The sequence below is a fragment of the Lepidochelys kempii genome, chromosome 3 (genome assembly GCF_965140265.1).
Source record: "Lepidochelys kempii isolate rLepKem1 chromosome 3, rLepKem1.hap2, whole genome shotgun sequence".
Lineage (NCBI taxonomy): Eukaryota > Metazoa > Chordata > Testudines > Cheloniidae > Lepidochelys > Lepidochelys kempii.
This window is the reverse complement of record NC_133258.1, coordinates 134,251,657-134,266,037: the sequence shown is the minus strand read 5'-3', so window position 1 is coordinate 134,266,037 and position 14,381 is coordinate 134,251,657. Positions and strand designations below refer to the sequence as shown.

The 14,381-nt window shown below is 43.2% G+C and overlaps 1 protein-coding gene across 10 annotated transcripts in view; it reads right to left on the bottom strand.

Moving 5' to 3' along the window:
- The window catches only part of GGPS1 (geranylgeranyl diphosphate synthase 1), a 63,095-nt gene that overhangs the window by 14,097 nt on the left and 34,617 nt on the right, over positions 1–14,381 (bottom strand). Inside the window, exon 1 of one of the 10 annotated variants that reach the window (XM_073338144.1) lies at positions 13,388–13,408. The exons of 8 other annotated variants lie outside the window; for them this stretch is intronic. The gene's annotated coding sequence lies outside the window, so the exon portion shown is untranslated. Of the gene's footprint in view, positions 1–7,498; positions 7,764–13,387; positions 13,409–14,381 lie in introns of those variants that run through there. One more of the 10 variants, XM_073338142.1, reaches the window with a different exon arrangement.

Sequence of the window (14,381 nt, the reverse complement as noted above, 5' to 3'; positions counted from 1 at the left end):
GGGGGTTCAGCCACCACTACCTCAACCGTGTTGTTTGACTCCTTCAATGGAGATGAAGGCAACACGGAAGCAGGTTTTGGGGACAAGGAAGATTATGATGATGAGGTTGTAGATCGCTCACAGCAAGGAAGCAGAGAAACCGGTTTTCCCATCAGTCAGGAACTGTTTCTCACCCTGGACCTGGAGCCAGTACCCCCCGAACCCACCCAAGGTTGCCTCCCGGACCCACCAGGTGGAGAAGGGACTTCTGGTGAGTACCTTTTTAAATAGTATACATGGTTTAAAAGCAAGCGGGTTTAATGATTAATTTGCCCTGGCATTCACGATCAGTACAGCTACTGGAAAAGTCTGTTAATGTGTCTGGGGATGGAGCAGAAATCCTCCAGGGACATCTCCGTAAAGCTCTCCTAGATGTACTCCCAAAGCCTTTGCAAAAGGTTTCTTGGGAGGGTAGCCTTATTCCATCCACCCTGGTAGGACACTTTACCATGCCAGGCCAGTAACACATAGTCGGGAATCACTGCAGAACAAAGCATTGCAGTGTATGTTTGCTGCCGTTCAAACAACATCCGTTCTTTATCTCTGTGTTATCCTCAGAAGAGTAGTATCATTCATGGTCACCTGGTTGAAATAGGGTGCTTTTCTTAAGCCGACATTCAGAGATGCCCGTTCCTGCTGGGCTGTTTGCCTGTGGCTGAACAGAAATGTTCCCCATTGTTAGCCACAGGGAGGGGTGAGGAGTTAGCCACATGGTGGGGGGCGGCAAAATGTGACCTTGTAACAAAAGCACGTGCCATGTATGTAATGTTAACAGCAAGGTTTACTGTGGAAGAGTGTACCCATTGTTCTATAAAATGTGTTTTAAATATCACTGTCCCTTTTCTTTTCTTCCACCAGCTGCATGTATTTCAAGGATCACAAGATCTTCTCCTTCCCAGAGGCTAGCGAAGATTAGAAGGTGAAAAAACCGCATTTGTGATGAAATGTTCTCTGACCTCATGCTGTCCTCCCACACTGACAGAGCACAGACTAATGCGTGGAGGCAGACAATGTCAGAGTGCAGGAAAGCACAAAATTACCAGAAGAGGTGGCGGGCTGAAGAGAGGGCTGAAGCTGATAGGTGGTGGCAGTGTGATGAGAGGAGGCAGGATTCAATGCTGAGGCTGCTGGAGAATCAAACTAATACGCTCCAGCGTATGGTTGAGCTGCAGGAAAGGCAGCAGAAGCACAGGCCACCGCTACAGCTCCTGTGTAACCAACCTCCCTCCTCCCCAAGTTCCATAGCCTCCTCACCCAGACACCCAAGAACGGGGTGGCGGGGGTTGGGTGGCCTCCTCTGGCCACCCAGTTACTCTCCCCAGAGGATTGCCCAAGCAACAGAAGGCTGGCATTCAATAAGTTCTGAAGTGCTGTGTGGCCTTGTTCTTCCCTCCTCCACCACCCCTCCCGGGTTACCTTGGCAGTTATCCCCCTATTTGTGTGATTAATTAATAAAGAATGCATGAATGTGAAGCAACGACTATTGCCTCTGCAAGCGGTGATCGAAGGGATCAGGGGAGGGTGGTTAGTTTACAGGGAAGTAGAGTGAACCGGGGGGGGGGGGGGGTGTTTCAATCAATGAGAAACAAACAGAACTTTCACACAGTAGCCAGGCCAGTCATGAAACTGGTTTTCAAAGCTTCTCTGAGGTGCACCGCGCCCTCCTGTGCTCTTCTAACTGCCCTGGTGTCTGGCTGCGCGTAACCAGCGGCCAGGCGATTTGCCTCAACCTCCCACCCCGCCATAAACGCCTCCCCCTTACTCTCACAGATATTGTGGAGCGCACAGCAAGCAGTAATAACAATAGGAATATTGGTTTCGCCGGGGTCTAAAAGTCAGTAAACTGCACCAGCTCGCTTTTAAAGGTCCAAATGCACATTCTACACTTGCTCAGCCTGTAGTTGAACAGCTCCTGACTACTGTCCAGGCTACCTGTGTACGGCTTCATGAGCCATGGCATTAAGGGGTAGGCTGGGTCCCCAAGGATAACTATAGGCATTTCAACATCCCCAACAGTTATCTTCTGATCTGGAATAAAGTCCCTTCCTGCAGCTTTTGAAACAGACTATAGTTCCTGAAGATGTGAGCTTCATGTACCTTTCCCGGCCATCCCATGTTGATGTTGGTGAAATGTCCCTTGTGATCCACCAGTGCTTGCAGCACCATTGAAAAGTACCCCTTGCGGTTTATGTACTCACTGGCCTCGTGCTCCAGTGCCAAGATAGGGATATGGGTTCCGTGTATGGCCCCACCACAGTTAGGGAATCCCATTGCAGCAAAGCCATCCACTATGACCTGCACATTTCCCAGAGTCACTACCCTTGACAGCAGCAGCTCAGTGATAGCGCTGGCTACTTGCATCACAGCAGCCCCTACAGTAGATTTGCCCACTCCAAATTGATTCCCAACTGACTGGTAGCTGTCTGGCATTGCAAGCTTCCACAGGGCTATTGGCACTTGCTTCTCAACTGTGAGAGCTGCTCTCATCTTGATATTCATGCGCCTCAGGGCAGGGGAAAGCAAGTCACAAAGTTCCATGAAGGTGCCCTTACGCATGTGAAAGTTTTGCAGCCACTGGGAATCGTCCCAGACCTGCAACACTATGCAGTCCCACCAGTCTGTGCTTGTTTCCCGGGCCCAGAATTGGTGTTCCATCGCATGAACCTACCCCGTTAGCAACACGAGGCCTGCATTGCCAGGGCCCATGCTTTGAGAGAAGTCTGTCCATGTCTTCATCACTCTCGTCACTGCGCTGATGTCACCTACTCGCCAGGTTTCGCTTTGCCAGGTTCTGGTGCTGCATATACTGCTGGATAATGCATGTGGTGTTTAACGTGCTCCTAATTGCCAAAGTGAGCTGAGCAGACTCCATGCTGCCATGGTATGGCGTCTTCACAGAAAAAAGGCGCGGAACGATTGTCTGCTGTTGCTCTGACAGAGGGAGGGGCGACTGATGACATGGCTTACAGGATTGGCTTATAGGGAATTAAAATCAACAAAGGGTGTGGCTTTTCATCAGGGAGAAACAAAAACAACTGTCACAAAGAATGGCCCCCTCAAGGATTGAACTCAAAACCCTGGGTTTAGCAGGCCAATGCTCAACCCACTGAGTTATCCCTCCCCCAGTATTTCAGGCAGGACTGAATCTCCATTAAACTTTTCAAGGTGCCCCTGACAGACCTCACCAAAGCGATTGTCGACCGTTGATTTCAAGGAGGGAGGGAGGGGGGAGCAAATGAACACCAGATTTCTTTTGTATATTTCCTGTTTTGATTCACTCCATCTGTCTTTTACATCTTTGGCTGGCAGCAGACAGTGCAGTAGGACTGCTAGCCATCCTCATCTCCTGGCTGCTCACCAGAAGACGGTGCAGTAGGACTGCCAGCAGGACTAAAGAGAATAACCTGGTTGAGTGTCTTCTATTTCAGTCCCTGCGCCCATGTCTGCCCAGGCGCTCCTGACCGACCTTACTGAGGCGGCCAGGAGCACCTCGGACATGACAACAATGGTTATCAGGCCTATTGCACTGTCTGCTGCCACAAGGCAATGGGCTGCTACTGTGTAGCAATGCAGTACCGCATCTGCCAGCACGCAGGAGACGTACGGTGACAGTGAGCTGAGTGGGCTCATGCTTGCCGTGGTATGGCGACTGCACAGGTAACTCAGGAAAAAAGGTGCGAAATGATTGCCTGCCATTGCTTTCATGGAGGGAGGGAGCGAGGGCCTGACGACACATACCCAGAACCACCAGCAACAATGTTTTTGCCCCATTAGGCATTGGGATCTCAACCCGGAATTCCAATAGGCGGAGGAGACTGCGGGAAGTCGACGCTAGCCTTGATACCGTGGAAGCACTCCACCGAGTTAATGCACTTAGAGCATTAATTGACTATATAAAAACGCCTTCTAAAAAACCAACTTCTATAAATTCAACATAATTTCGTAGTGTAGACATACCCTAATAGTAATACTTGATTCTCAGAATGAATCAACATAGAGCAAGCAATCACCACTTTCTCAGAAAGATGAAAGAAGATTTAGAGTCCAAATTTCACTTAGAGGAGCCAAGCTAGTAAGTCTAACTGCTGTTTTATCAGAAAGTAGAAAAATAAAATTTTAATCAGTTTAACGCACATTAATATGCATATGCCTATACTTTTTTAAAAAAATTAATAGTAACTGCCAGATCAATTAGTGATAACACTAAAACAGAGATCTTTTAATATAAAGAGTGAGTTCAAGTTATCCTGAGCTCAGCTTCCTGAAGGAACAAGTTTGTTTAAGACCCTTGACAATTTCAAAATAATATTAAGTCAGTGCTTACTAAGAGTTCCTGTGAAAATAGCTCTATACAAACCTCAAAGCTGGGCATGCCAGAATCAGGTTTCAGGCTGTTTTTACCCTATTCTTTGCAGAGCAAAATTAAAGAAAGGACAACTTGAAACTGATCAATTTCACATGACAATTAGTTTTGGGGACAATGACCAACCTCTGAGCATCCTGCAAGTGTTTTAAAAAGTTTGACTGTTTAAGTTAAAGAGTGTGTCTCTCCTATTGCTGTGTGAAGGACCTACCCAGAACAGGGAGTATGAACAGTATGGGGCACCGGGAATTTTCACGAGAGGGTCAAAGCCCCTTGCTGTGCATGCACTCCCAGGAGGCAAAGGTCAGCCACCCCTTTCTTTAAAGGCCCAGCAGCTCTTGGCTCTTTTATTCCCATGGAAGATGAGTGGATGTTGGGTATGACAAAGTCCTTGTGCCCACCAGCCCTCCCAGACTAGCCTGTGCTGGCGGGGGGCACTCTCAGTGGTCTTCCCAGCAGGCAGAGGGCAATCTCTCCTGTCTTCTCAGCCTATCTGCTCCAGGCCACAGATTTTGTGGAGCGAGTTGGGCTGAGGATCCCTACTAGCATGCCTCTTCCAAACTCAACTCACATGGTCCAGGTTTCTTTATGGGAACAGGATAAACAACCCTGCTTCCTGGTCTCAGCCCAGATGCTCCCACTGTCCTGTCTCCTCAGGAGACTAGGACCCCCATTACCTCCTGTGCCCTGCTCCTTCTGGTTCCTCTTGTGAGTGTGGTCCCTTCCAGTTCCAACACTGCCTTTCCTCTGCTGGGGGAGACCAGTGCCGGGTTTGGCTTCTACTTTCTCCTACAAATCCACAGTCTCTTGGCTTCTGGACCTGTCCTGTGGTAGGGATCTTACTCAAGATAATCTACTTTTCAGGGGGGCTTGCTCTCCCCCAAACTACCTCTGGAACCTGTTGATGAGCACAGGGGCAAAGCACTAAATATAGTGCCCCATATCTATGTTGAGAGTCCTGGGGAGCAAAGAGAGGAGTTCTCTCTCCATCCTGTGCAGAGGTCCAGGAAAGTAAACGTCCTTCTGGTCCCAAACTTCAAAACAGCAGCAAAAAAGTTACCATGGTACTCACACTGCAGAGCCTGGAGAACAGCATACAGATGAGTTCCCCTCAGAGAAGTTCACAAAAGTAATCATCTTTCATATTGAAATAGCAACATTTATAAGTTAATAGAAAGGTCTGAAATCCATTTGACGGCCTCAGAAGACGCGATAGCTCTTTTTCATTTACAGGTGGGGCACTTGGTTCACAGTTTGGAGGTCTCCACATTCATGCTGTGGCAAATCCTTGATTCTTCTTTAGTGCAGCAGGTGCACGCAATCCATGTAACGTCTCAATACGGCTGATACTCATCCATTGTCTTTAGCAGACCAAGACACCAGGAGAGGTTTAATGGTGGGATCATCTACATGGTGCATGTTATTTATGTCAGAGCCTGCCCATTGCATCTGCCAGGGTTGAAGTTGGATAACAGAAGAGCTTCTCTAGATGCTCAAAATGGTCAGCGGGGCTTAAGAGGAGTGTGAGGCAGGTGAAAAAGTTCAGGTTGTCATGGAGCGGGAGCTTTGGTTAGTAACAGCTTTCTTGTACTTATGCAACATATTCCTCTCTCACTGGCTGGTTGGAGGAAGGATGTTTGAGAGGCCTGGAAACCAAGGCATTACAATGGACTTCAGGGTGCCAGTTACAAGTCTCAGACACATTTAGTTGGATATCAACAAGGTCTGTGTGCAAGCTTTTTCCCTGAACAGGTACCCACTACTTGGCTGGGGAATAAACGGATCCCTTGGGAGGCCATTGTACAGATTCGCCTTTTTGCCAACCTGACTGCTGATGGAAATGGAACATTCTGTCCAAAAACCACTGACCTAATGAATCAAAACCATCTGATTGCACTGACCAGGTTGGATAGCTTCAGCAGAGCCCCTTATGCCAGACAGCATCACAGGCGGATGACAAGTTGCACTTGTTTAAAGTGCCTGCTGAAAGCTGGCCTCAATATCTGTAATCAGGGCAAACAACTGGTCACAGCAGCTTTGCCTTGCCCTGAAACCTGATCACTTTGCGGGAACCGTGGTCTGCCTTGCCAGGATTGCCTGCTCCAGTAATTTTCTCTCCTCTGTACAACATACACAGGGCAGTAGCTTTTGGGGGTCATCAAATGCTTTTCCAGGTGTGACATTGTGTAATTAAAATATAACCATGCAAATCATTATTTCTACCACTGTTATATACTTGCAACGATTCTTAAAGAATGTAGCCCATGACCGGAAAGGGTTAAGTACCCTGTAGGCTAATTAACCCAGAGTCAGCCTGTAGAAACATGTTAGAAATGGTAATTAAGGCTGGATAGGCTAGAACTTTGAAATGCAAACCTGTATTAAAGAATTAGAGGTTATACTAATTGCATGTATCTTAGAGAACAGCCACATAAACAGACTGTTCCGGTCTGTCACTATCACTATTAATTCAGAGATCAAAAGGGAATATTAACATTTAGATTAATCTTGAGTGAAATAATGTCATTGTCTATATCTCTCTTTGAAGTCTGTAAAAGACTGTCTAATGAATAAATTGCCCTATGTTAATTTTTGTAACTAATTACTGGTGGTGTTCAGGAAACAGAATCGAAAACTTACTGTTTACCTAGGACTGTATGGGTAAACAGGCTGCTAGAAAATGATATAAAAAGACCTCTGGGTCCTGATCCTGTCATCTCAGATCTGCTTGAGGCTTCAATACAGGAGAAGCTTAAGCCACAAGATTGAGATCCCAGTGCTGACTGGTCCACCCTGAATATATTGGACATTGGACTATAACCTATGGACTAAAATAAAATAGAACTTTCCATCTATAAAGCTTACCATCTCTGCTATAAATCTGAACCTCAGGAATTGAGCTCATGTCTGTATGTATACTGTTTTTTAAATAAATTTTAGTTTCATTAATAATTGACTGTAAGCGTGTATTTGGATAAGATCCGGAATATTCATTAACCTGGGAGGTAATGTGTCCGATCCTTTAGGATTGGTAGAACCTTTGCTTTTATATGATGAAATAAGAGTCTCAGAAATAATCATATTTGACTTGGGTACCTGGATGGAGGCCTGAGGCTGGGTTACTTCAAGGGAACTGTGTTGTTGGCTTCTGGGCAACCACTGAGGTAATAAAGAAGCTGTTTTGTGCTGGCTTGGTAAATGTAAGTACAGAAAATATCCACCAGCTTTGGGGATTATCTGCCCCATTCTTTGCAGTTCACCCTAATTGAGTGACCTCAGCAGCGCTCCCGGGAGTCCAGTCACACCAGGTTTTAAAATGGCAATGACCTTGGTGGCGATGGAGGACTTTAATCCCAGGTATCTGTTGGGAAAACAACACAGCAGGACACAGATTATCCAACAGGTTCTTGGAATGGATTGGAAACAATTTATTTTAGAAGGTGGAGAAAGCTCCTAGGGGAGAGGCTGTTCTAGATTTGTTTTTGACCAAACAGGGAGGAACTAGTTGAGAATTTGAAACCCGAAGTGGAAGGCAGCTAGGGTGTAAGTGATCATAAAATGGTAGAGTTCATGATTCTAAAGGATGGTAGGAGGGAAAGAGCCCAGTGGATTTCAATGGATTTCAAAAAGGCAGACTCAGGGATTTGGTAAGTAAGATCCCATTGAAAGCAAGTCTAAGGGGGAAAACCGTTCGAGAGTTGACAGTTTTTCCAAGAGACATTATTAAAAGCACAAAAGCAAACTATCCGAATGCATAGGAAGTATGGCAAGAGACAACCCTGGCTTAACCAGGAGATTTTCAATGATCTGAAACTCAAGAGAAGTCCCACAAGAAGTGGAAACTAGGTCAAATTACAAACGACGAATATAAACAAATATGCGTGTAGCGACAAAATTAGGAAGGCTGAGGTACAAAACAAGATTAAACTAGCTAGAGACATAAAGGGTAACAAGAAAACATTCTACAAATGCATAGAAGGAAGAGCAAGACCGAGGACAGGGCAGGCCCATTACTCAATGAGGGGGAGAACACAGTTACAGAAAGTGGGGAAATATCAAAGTACTAAATGACTTCATTTCAGTTTTCACCAAAAGGTTAGTAGTGCCTGGACATTTGACTGTGAATGCCAGTGAAAATGAAGCAGATTCAGAGTCTAAAATATGGAAATAAGTTAAAAATTACTTTAAGTTACAAGTTAGATGTCTTCAAGTCACCAGGGCCTGATTAAATACATCCTAAAGTACTTAAGGAGCTGATTGAGGAGATATGACCATTAGCGATTATCTTTGAAAAGTCAGGGAAGACAGGAGAGATTCCAGAGGACTGGAAAAGAGCAAATATACTACCAATCTATAAAAAGAGAAATAAGGACAACTGTAGAATTACAGACCCCAGTCAGTTTAACCTCAGGACCCAGAAAAGTAATGGAGCAAATAATTAAGCAATTTGCAAACACCTAGAAGATAAAGTGATAACTGTCAGGATGGATTTGTTAAGGAAAAAAGGTCAAAACAACCTAATAGCTTTCTTTGACAGGTTAACAAGCCTTGTGGATGGGGAAGCAGTAGATGTGGCACATCTTGACTTTAGTAAAGGCTTTTGATACTGTCTCACATGACCTCATAAACACACTAGGGAAATACAACTAAGATGAAGCTACTGGAAGGCAGGTGCATAGCTAGTTGGAAAACCATTCCCAGAGAGTAGCGATCAGTAGTTCAGAGTCAAGCTGGAAGGGCATACTGAGTAGGGTCGCACATGGCTCTTTTCAATATCTTCATCAATGATTTAGATAACGGCACAGAGAGAGTACACAAAAATTTATGGACGATACCACGCTGAAGCGAACATGATGAAATTCAATAAAGACAAATGCAACGTACACCACTTAGGAAGGAACAATCAGTTGCATACATACAAAATGGGAAAGGACTGCCTAGGAAGGAGTACTGCAGTAAGGGATCTGGGGTTCATTGTGGATCACAAGCTAAATATGAGTCAAAAGTGTAATAAGTGCAAAAAAAAAAAAAAGCAATCACGCTAGGATGTATTAGCGGGAATGTTGTAAGCAAGACACGAGAAATAATTCTTCTGCTCTACTCCACGCTGAGTAGGCCTCAACAGGAGTAGTGTGTTTAGTTCTGAAGGCTACCTTTCAGGAAAGATTTGGACAAACTGGAGAAAGTCCAGAGAAGAGCAACAAAAATGATTAGAAGTCTAGAAAACATGACGTATGAGGGAAGTCTGAAAAAAGTTGGTTTGTTTAGTCTGGAGAAGAAAAGATGGGACATAACAGTTTTCAAGCACATTAAAAGGCTGTTACAAAGAGGAGGAGATAAATTGTTCTTGTTAACCTTTAAGGATAGGACAAGAAGCAAGGGGGCTTAAACTGCAGCAAGGGTGGTTTAGGCTGGACACTAGGAAAAACGTCCTGTGAGGGTAGTTAACCACTGGAACAAATTGCCTAGGGAGGTTGTGCAATCTCCATTACTAGAGATTTTTAAGAGCAGGTTAGACAAACACCTGTCAGGGATGGTCTAGATAATGTTTAGTCCTGTCATGAGTGCAGGGGACTCTACTGGATAACCTCTCGAGGACCCTTTCAGTCCTAAGATTGTCACAAAGTAGTTGGGAGTTTGCTGGCAGCGAGGACTACAATAAGTAGCGCTGCCATTAATTGTGCCATCTGTCAATGCCAGCATCAATCTCAGTTCTTGTAAAGACTGACAGACTTGATGAAGGCGCACTTTGTGGGCAGAATTCTGTAAGAGGTGTTTTTGCCTCTTTGTTTTGTCAGCTTACAAAAATTTTGGAATTTTTTGGTAGGTGGCTGGCAATGCTGCTAACAGTGACATGTGGTATGCGCACTACTTCACCTAGGTACCACAGAAGGCTCCGTGCTTTCCAGCTTGAGTGCACTAAGTTTGTGGCCTCCACTGTTGCTGTCCATTGTTGTCATCTTGTAGACCTGGGTGCCCAACCTATAGCCTGCCAGAGCATTTCAGAAGGCCTGCAGCCTGCTTCAACACAATATACTAAAGGGAGATTTATTAGCATTGTGTCACGTTTAGAACATTTTAGTTTACACAGGTGTGTAAACAGAAACAAGCGACGTACAGTATTGTCTATCTAAATACACACAAAATAAGATGAACTATAAATCAGTACAGGCAACTTTAAAGCTTATTCAAATATGTAGAATCTGTTTGGCCCACACAAGGTTGTGCTTAGGTTTATGTGGCCCTCTTGTGTAATAAAGTTGGGTACCACTGTTGTAGACTCCATTGTCAACTCCAGTAGAGCAGTGGCTAAGTCCAGGTCACCAGTAGCTTCATACTCCCTTAGGAGTTTTGCTCTCTCGACTCCATCATGACATAAAGAAGTTCCTGTAACCAAGGGTGATATTCTTCTTTGAGGCTTCAATAAGCAGCTTTGTGAAAGAGTCAAAGTTTTTAGAATTTTTTGGTATGATACTGATGTTTGAGACACTGGTAGTGACAAGAGTTTAAAAACAATGTATACCACCACTACTGGCCAGTGCTGACTGTGCAGGAAGTGGTCCAGGACAGTTTGAAAGGCAACAAGTGGTGATCTGCTGGAGTCAATGGACACAAAATGTAAGTCAAGTGTCTATTCTTTTTTCCTTCTTCAGGCTGAATGGAAGGTACCCTTTTGCTTTGCATTGAACAGCTCACTGAGCTGCTCACCTGCAGCACTATCTGTTAAATAGCCCCATGCTATATCGTGGCTATTAAAATCACCAGGGTACACAGATGTCTTATGATTGATATTATGATTAAGAATAAAGTCATCATGCTAATGCATAAGACGAAGTGCAATTGACTAGAGACAATGAAACAGTGCACAAATTTAAAAAAAAAAGAGTCTCACCTTCTACCTCTTGTTATAAGACATTTCTGTATTCACTGTAACAGTAGTAGGTACACACTTAAGGATGATTTAGTTGGGGATTGGTCCTGCTTTGAACAGGGGGTTGGACTAGATGACCTCCCGAGGTCCCTTCCAACCCTGGTATTCTATGAAGTGCAAATACAATTTTCAAATTGGTCCTCAGTCACATTAAGAGGACTTGAGTTATAACAAACTTATCTGTACCAGACACTCAACAAATGGGACAAGCAAGCACATTTCAGCTATGTGCTGTAAGTTTTCACATTTCCTGATAAATGAGCTAAGAATTCTCCAACAAGGTGCTTTAAATTTTCTAGGAGATTTTCTTGGAGCAGATCAAACTGGGGAAAAAAAGCAGCACCAAGCCTGCAGTTTCAAGATACTGAATATATCCTACAACTGTGTACATTTAGTGAACAGTGTTGTCTGCTGGTGAAGTATTAATAAGTATTTCAATACTTCTATGGGGAGGACTATTCAAAGGTAATACTGCACTTGAGTAATTTTACTGCAATGTTGTAAGACACCTACTATACCAAACCCATAGCAACACTGTTTACTTGGCTTCCGCCTTAGTGAATTACATGCCTACGGAGAGAACAGTTGGTTTTAACACATTAGACAGCTATTTCTGCTGTTATAGCAGGTTTCCTAAAAATAAGCTTACAGAACATTTAATGTTCAATAACTGATTTAACCATGAGGTATACAGCTCTGCGTTAGTATGAAATCTAGATGGACCCCTACATTATATGAAGGATTTAGCATATTTTAGTCACTTGTCCTAGACAAGTATTTGAATTGTTAAGACTAGTCTACCCTAAACAGTAAGGCTGTCTAGACACTGTATTCAAGGAGAAAGAACACTATCTGTACAGAAAAGCATTCATCTTTCCCTTTATTTTCAGATTTCCTGTGACCCACTTTTTGAAGAAACACTATCGCATCTCTCCATCTTGTTGTTCTAAGGAGTCAGTAAAGTCAGGGATACTGGTGTAGTTTAGTTTGTGTACTTGCTCTATTTCCCTGTTTTTGAAAACTGCTGACAGCTATAGCATAAAGGCAAGGAACGAAAAGCCTCTGAAAGGCCATACTAATATAATGAGTATATGCACAACAGCATGCCACTACCTTCCTTGCCGCCTGCCTGGACAATCAAATAGAGGAGAAAAGACAGACATTTAAGGAAAACATACAGATAGAAAACTGACAGGTCTGAAACAGATGTTTTAAATGGCACTGGGAATTTATCTGCGGGAGAGTGAAAGGAAAAGGAGTGTAGTTTTAGATTTTAAAGTCTTTACCAGATGTGTTCAGTCTTTTTTTTTTAAAAAAACCCACCATTGTGTATTATTACTGCTCTGTCAGTCACTCTGGGAAAAGCCAGACACCAGAGCAATTATCTAGCTGAAGGCATACTGTGGTCTACTCTTCAGAGTAGAAAGAGCTTATTATAAAGCAAGGCAGACCACAATGCATTTACAGCTGTAATTCTTGATGGCAACAAGCTGATTTTAACCAGAACACTACCAGCCACCTAATTTTATTTGCAAAAGAAAAGGAGTACTTGTGGCATCTTAGAAACTAACAAATCTATTTGAGCATAAGCTTTTGTGAGCTACCGCTCACTTCATTGGATCCACTGCATGCATCCGATGAAGTGAGCAGTAGCTCACGAAAGCTTATGCTCAAATAAATTTGTTAGTTTCTAAGATGCCACAAGTACTCCTGTTCTTTTTGCAAATACAGACTAACACGGCTGCTACTCTGAAACCTAATTTTATTTGAAAAATCAGAAGGCATTATTAATACTCAAACAAGTAGCAGCTCTGGATAAGAAGACAACCTTTCCAATGCTATTATTTTAAATACAAATTTTTAAAGAGAAAGTTAGCTAGCTTAAATAAAAATCAAACATATGAAACATCCAATATCTGGGAAGTATTTCCTTCTCCCTCTACCATCACTACTATAACAAGATGGGGCCCGGTAGGAATAAAACCTTAGCATTAAGAAAGGAGGATTAAGTTTTCCAGGTACTAGTCTAACAATTGGATGCCCATTTCACTCACATTTTCTATGAGAGTTTCCCACATCATCTTTTAGGGTAGATGTAGCACAACTTGATTGGCATTTCTTGATTCTTGCTCCTCATGCCTCCAACCCCCATCTTCCTCTCCCTAGAAAATCATGGGATATATTGCTAATGTGTGGATAGTTGCAGCACTTCAGCAACTTTCATATAACTTTGAAGAGGACAACTGAATAACACCCCCACACAGAATTTTCCTCACTGTCCTTTAGAATTAAGCCTCCAAAATAACTCTTTAAAGCAGATTTCTCCACTAACTGAGGCAGCTACCCAGGGTCATGGTCTGGTTGCATAAGACGCATCTATAGGATTCTTTTCCGTGCATTTGGTTCAAATCAGCAACAGCATTAAAAAAAATTAACACCTCCATTCTTTTATAACAGCAATCTAGAGATAAACTTAGTATTATATACAAATACATAACTAAGTTGGCATATGGAAATCCTTAAAGCTGTATTAACAAGTCCTGCTACTAGTCGCTTTCTTCAAACCTAGTGACGTTGATCACATTATGGTTGATGCTTTTCTACTGTCTTTTCTTTTTACTTGATAGTATCAGTTGAAGTCTCATCTCATGTTTATCTATAAATTTTTGCTTTTCTTACATTTACATGTGTGACCTGTTTCCTATCAAAACTCTACAGATGAAGCTTTTCTCCTTCTGCCTCCTTTATTTTAATATCTTAATTTTGAGTTTAACTTTGGCTATTGTCAAAGGGGTTTCTCCCTTCATAGTCAAAAGTTTGTGTCTATGCCTACATCAACTTTTCATCTTTTCATTAACATAGCTATTTCCTCTAAGCTAGAGATTATATAGAATGGAGAGTAATCCTTTGTGTTTCACAGATGTAGTGAATAGTTTTTCAAATTCCATCAGTTTTCTGCTTAGGTTTGCCTTTTTGTGTGGGTGGGTATGCAAATTTCTCAATTATTGGTATTGATATATTGGAATTCTGGTGTCTTCTGGCAAGTTG